Source organism: Heterocephalus glaber, unplaced genomic scaffold (genome assembly GCF_053883595.1).
Source record: "Heterocephalus glaber isolate CG9 unplaced genomic scaffold, H.glaber_assembly_v1.0 deba00001429, whole genome shotgun sequence".
Taxonomy (NCBI): Eukaryota; Metazoa; Chordata; class Mammalia; order Rodentia; family Bathyergidae; genus Heterocephalus; species Heterocephalus glaber.
In genome coordinates this window covers 29,630,433-29,636,432 of record NW_028258294.1, presented here as the reverse complement: position 1 = coordinate 29,636,432, position 6,000 = coordinate 29,630,433, and the positions used below count along the sequence as shown (strand labels likewise).

Sequence of the window (6,000 nt, the reverse complement as noted above, 5' to 3'; positions counted from 1 at the left end):
CATTTTAGTAATCTTTTCAAAGGTTAAACTTTTGGTTTGATCACACACGTCTGCTTTTAGTTGGTGCTGCTGTAGTCACTGTTTCATTGGATTCAGCCCTTATCTTTGTTTTCTTTCTTATTTTTATATGTGTATGTGTTTTTTGTTTTTTTTGGGGGGGGTACAGGGGATCGAACTCAGGTCCTTGCTCTTGCGCAGCAGGCGGCGAAACCACTGAGCTAAATCCCTGGCCCATGTGTATGTGTTTTTACTTACAACATTCTCTGTACATTTCATTCTTTGGGCTGTTTTTGCTGCATTTTCAAAATTCTGGCCGGGAGTTTTCTTTTTCATCACTCATTTCTCAGAATTTTATAATTTCCTCTATATTTTCTTGTAACCCAAGAATTAGTATTATGTTATTTACTTTGCAGACACACAAGGTTTTAATGTTATTTTATTACTAATTTATAATTTTAATCCATTGTGTTAAGATTATTATATATATATAATGGTGATGGGGAGAAATGTACTGAATCTCTCTTTGTGGTTTGCAAAGTTTTCTATTGTTCTATGTGTGCTCAAAAATGTGTTTTCTCTGCTTATTAATTGTAATTGCAAAGTTCTCATGTAATTATTATTTCAAGTTTATGGAAAAGGGCATCTGACTCTTCTCTATCATTGTTTAGTTTTGGCCTGCTTATTGGATCACTTTCTCAGATGGTTGCATGTGGAGAGCTAACTGCACTATAAGTATTAAGATGGACAACTTGGATTTCCTATGAAAGGGTTAAGTGAAATATTGTAGAGCTTGCTGCCCAGCTCTGAAGAAGTTAGGCATAGGAGAAAGTGATAAGAACAGCACAAGGACATGGAGCTAGGGAAAGGAAAACACGGGACTGTCTCAAGGCCTGGGGAATTTCCAGATGTGCCTTATGTAAGATGTTTTCTATTCTTGAGTGCTATAAAAGAGAGCAATAAAGTCAATAAAGCAGCTCGGTCTCTGAGAGCCCTCCCGACTCTGTCTCTTTGTCTTTCTTTTTCTTCATCCTCACTTCCCCATTCAGGAACCTTTCGACAGGTGACGGCGGGCTCCGTCACAGGTGGCGCCCGAACAGGGACCTGAATAGGGGGCAAATTTGCAGTGAAGGACGCCGCGGCTTGTGGATCCGGTAAAGGTAAGAGCAGCGAAAATACTCGGGAGCAAAAATGGGGCAAGGTAATAGCAGGATGTTGTTTGTGCACACTCTTAAAAACATGCTTCAAGCCCGAGGTACCCGGGTCGGGCAGCAACAACTATGCAATTTTTTGGAGTTTGTTGAAAAAGTTTGCCCCTGGTTCCCTGAAGGAGGAACTGTTAATTTAGAGTTGTGGAATAAAGTAGGGAAGAAACTTGAGGACTATTATGATGGTCATGGACCCACTAAAGTCCCTGTAGATACTTTCAGTTTATGGGCTTTAATTAGAGATAGTTTAGATCCTCGACATGAGAGAGAGAGGGTTAAAGGGCCCTCCTCAAGTCCTTCCCTGGAGAAGTCTGACAAGGCTGAGGCTCCTGAGGCTGTCCCTTCACCTCCCACAGAAAGTGAAACTAAGCCCTCAAGCCCTCTTGTGCTGATGCAGAGCCTGCACTAAATAAAGGCCTTTTTCCGGATGCGGCTCCCTTAGACCCGGGAGATGCTGATGATTTGGAAGAGGAGGCTGCTAGGTATAACAATGAGGACGTGACCGAAGAGATTACTAGGTTGGAAAAGACATTGAAGTCTCTTTGTCAGCTGTGGCAGACAGGCTTAAAGGTGGAAGAGGAAGGCCAAAAGACTCAGGGTGAGGGAGGCATAGTTCCTAACATAATTGTTGGTCTTGATCCCCCGCCGGTTACAGGTCCAAGATTAATAATAATAAAAAAACAAAACTGACCCTCTTATAGCCATGATCAAACATCCCCCAGGTCCCAGACCTTTGTCTGTCAATTCTTGGTCTCTGTCACCATTACAAGCTACCCTGCAACATGCGGTTGACAGAGGGGAAGATACCCAGGGTTAAAATAATTATAGATTTATGGTAAAAAATTTAAAAAAGGGGGGACAACTTCAAAATGCTCTTTTTGTATTTACAGGTGTAAAAGTGCTTTTATTCCTTCTGATTCTAATCTCAAGAGATCTCTGTTAATTGACTATTCCAAAGTTTTGACCAGTCATACAATTATAAATCTGATAATCATAAAAAAGATACTGTAATTCAATTTGGCCAAATATATTTGAGTGCACTCTAATTTTATAAATTGTCTTTTATGTTTGTCTGTTGTCTGTTTGTACAGTTGAGCTCAATTTTTTTTTACAATAAACAGTTGTAAAATAAAAAGATATATATATTCATATTATTTGTTTGTCAAAGTAAATAGAGTCTGTGGGGACTCCCTTTGATGAATAAAGAAGTGGCCACCCAGAAAATAATTATTCTGGTCTTAATTCACTAAAGGGACCCCCTAGTAAATTTCATAATCTTACAGGAGGAGCAACAACAACAACAACAACAAAAAAAAAAAAAGGAGGAGAAGGGGAAAGTGGGATGGAGGGGCTGCCTGGAAGAGAGAGCTGTGAGGCCTAGCAGTAGTCAGGTGGTCAGTGGGCAGGTGTGTGAGATGGGGTGGACATGTGTGATGGCAGGAGTGAGGGCAGAGGATAAAAGCATGTGGCACAGGAACGTGGTGGGAGAATCAGAGGCAGATGTTTCCAAGAGTGTTTTCAGAATTCTGTGTTTAAAGGGATTATTGAGAAGTTACAAGGAACTAAGGTTGTGAGAGCTGGAAAGAAATCATAGACTATAGGGACATGTGCATTTGTGCTTATACAGAGAACAGAGATTTGGTAGTGTGTCTCATGCCAAAGTCCAACAGGGAGAGCAGTGAGAATGAGGTCAGTTGATGTTGGAAGATCGGTATCGCCCTTCCTGCCCATATTATATACAGGAGATTAAATTGGCCATGCCCCTTGGTACCATATTTACTGCATCAGGACATGAAGAGGCACAGGACTTTCCACCCTGTGGCGCTGGACGATGTGTTAATAGAACTGCCTCCTGGGAATGATGTGTGGGAGATCAACCATACCGATTCAACATCTCAGGCACTTCCAACTACATTTTGGATTGGTCAGCTACCCGGCCTGTTCTCAACCTGACTCAATCCATTCCATCCCGAGCAATTTCTACTGGACTTTGGTGGACTGATAAAAAATATGGCCAACCCTATCTTTGGAAGTTGGCTGCCACCCTCCTCCCATCGGAGGGGAAGATCGGCAATGGGTCAGCCACAGGGGGACAATGAAACAGGTTGATGTTACCGTTTGTGTAAGACCACCAGTGTTGTTGTTAATCGGAGAGGTTGGGTTGTCATTTTTAAATGAGTCAATGTATAATGTATCCTGTACTAATTGTATTTTAAGTAATTGTGTTGTTTCTCCTGTGTCTAATGGATCTCGGGTTATGGTTTTGAAACATCCTAGTTTTATAATGATGCCTGTCAATGTATCTGAGCCCTGGTATTCCAGTCAGGGCATACAAATCCTTGAAGATCTTAAAAGGGCCCTGCAGAGATCTCGGAGGGGGGTAGGTCTGGTGATAGCAGGGATTGCCGCCCTCATTACATTAATAGCCTCTTCCGTGACGGCTGCTGTGGCCTTGGCTGAAACAGTTCAAACTGCACAATTTGTTAATCAATTGTCTGAAAATGTGACATTGGCTTTGGAGACGCAGGAGGATATTGACAGAAGGGTGGAACATAAATTGAATGCCCTATACTCAGTAGTTTTACATTTGGGAGATGAATTGGAAACCTTAAAAATGAAATTTAAGCTACAATGTCATGCGAATTATAATTGGATGTGTGTCACTCGAAAGGAATTTAATTTTTCACAATATAATTGGGAAAAGGTTCGATTGCATTTGCAGGGTGTGTGGCATCACGAGAACCTGTCCCTGGATCTGTTGCGCTTACATCAGGAGAGAGTTGCCTTACAGGAAGCCGAACCTCTTCATTTTGATGCCTCAGAATATGCTCAACAATTTTTAAGTCAATTGTTAGATCATTTGCCTTCCCTGATGGGAGTCTCCCATATGTTAATTGGTCTTTTGGTGGTGATTGGAGTTCTTTTGCTGATTTGCTTGTTGCTCCCTTGTCTATTGAAATAAGTCTTGCAGACCCTTTCCCGTGCCTTTGGAGAGATTCATGGCCTTTGGTTTCCTGCTTTGGCTCCCCGACCAGTAATTTAATGAGAGGCTGGTAGTCAATGATGGGTAAGGAGTGAGTCAGCGAAATTACCGACCTAAGACAGAGGTGGGATAAATTCTGTCCTTTCCTCAATGACGGGTAAGGAATTTCGCAGTGACCCTCCACCTAAGACAGGCACAGTCTTCTTCATGACGGTCATTTTTATAAAAATAGAGGGGGAGATGTGGAGAGCCAACAGCTCTATAAGTATTAAGATGGACAACTTGGATTTCCTATGAAAGGGTTAAGTGAAATATTGTAGAGCTTGCTGCCCAGCTCTGAAGAAGTTAGGCATAGGAGAAAGTGATAAGAACAGCACAAGGACATGGAGCTAGGGAAAGGAAAACAGGGGACTGTCTCAAGGCCTGGGGAATCTCCAGATGTGCCTTATGTAAGATGTTTTCTATTCTTGAGTGCTATAAAAGAGAGCAATAAAGTCAATAAAGCAGCTCGGTCTCTGAGAGCCCTCCGGACTCTGTCTCTTTGTCTTTCTTTTTCTTCATCCTCACTCCCCCATTCAGGTGTTGTTCGACAAGTGACGGTGGGCTCTGTCAGTTGCAAAAAGGTTTCTAACTACAATTGTTATATGTTTCTCTCTCTACTTCTATTGTCCTATTTTGCATTCTGAAGCTATGTTTTCATGTACACGTGTTCATAAGTCTTATGTCTATGTGATCGTGATTTCTTTTTTTTTTTATTTTCCCCATTAACTTTATTGGTACATTTTGGGTATACAATACAGTTACATTCATCATTGGGATCTTGTACCATTACATGAGTCTCTTGGTGCTTATTTTTTTTCCCCTTCCCTTGCCCTCCCTTCACCCCCTCCACCCTTCCCTATTTGCAAAGACCTAGTTTCCATTTTTTTCCTCTTCTCATATTTTTTCCTTTCCCTTTTGTCCCTTCCCCTATCCCTCCCAATTCCCCTGCTCTTTTAGACCTTTTCTTCCTGTTACACAATATCAGTTATACATTTTTAAAATTACAATATTAAGATCTAGGAGACATTACCACAGATTTTACAGAATTTAAAAGGATATAGAAAACATATTATAAAAATCTTTTTTGAAATAAATTTGACAACTTCTAAGAAGTACCTTGGAAGACAAATTAATGAAACTAACTCTGGAGGAAATATAAAATTTGAATAGCACCTATTAAAGAAAGTATATTCCTAGCTTGAAAACCTACCTATATGACAACGACAGGCTCATAAACATTTTAACTGATAAATTATACCAAACAATTAAAGCAGAAAAAAGAAGGAACACTTCTCCCCTCATTTTAGGAACTCAACATTGTGCTAATACTAAAACTGGATAAAGATAATAGAAGAAAAAAGTATGAACATAGATAGAAATTTGTTTAACAAAACAAACTAATAGAAGTCAGATCTGGCAGGATGTAGAAAGTGGTTTTGTTATAGGGATGGCAGTGTTGGTTCAGCATTGGCGGATCCACCCCCAAAAGTCATCATTTTAACAGAGGAAAGGAAAAAGACATATGATCCTGTCACTAGTTGGAGAAAAAGTATTGGACTAAATTCTACAGCTGTTCATGGTAAAAGCTATCAGGAGACTAGAAGTAGAACAGAACCTTCTCAACAGATCAAAGACATGTACTCCATACTTCCAACGAAAACTCCTTCTATGAATGGAGACGATACAATGCCTTCTCCCTAAAGTGGGGAACAAGGGCATATATGCCTACTCTTCATCTGTCCAGTAGACTTTGAAACATAGGTCTAAACC

General features: G+C 40.6%; 1 long non-coding RNA gene across 5 annotated transcripts in view; it reads left to right on the top strand.

The window, feature by feature from the left end:
• The first annotated feature begins 680 nt into the window (after positions 1 to 680).
• Positions 681 to 6,000, top strand: part of LOC106010406 (uncharacterized) — a 68,130-nt gene continuing 62,810 nt past the window's right edge. Inside the window, exon 1 of one of the 5 annotated variants that reach the window (XR_002386760.2) lies at positions 681 to 1,157. This is a non-coding gene — a long non-coding RNA (uncharacterized LOC106010406). The remainder of the gene's footprint in view (positions 1,158 to 6,000) is intronic. The other 4 variants (XR_002386761.2, XR_002386762.2, XR_002386763.2 and 1 more) reach the window with 4 other exon arrangements.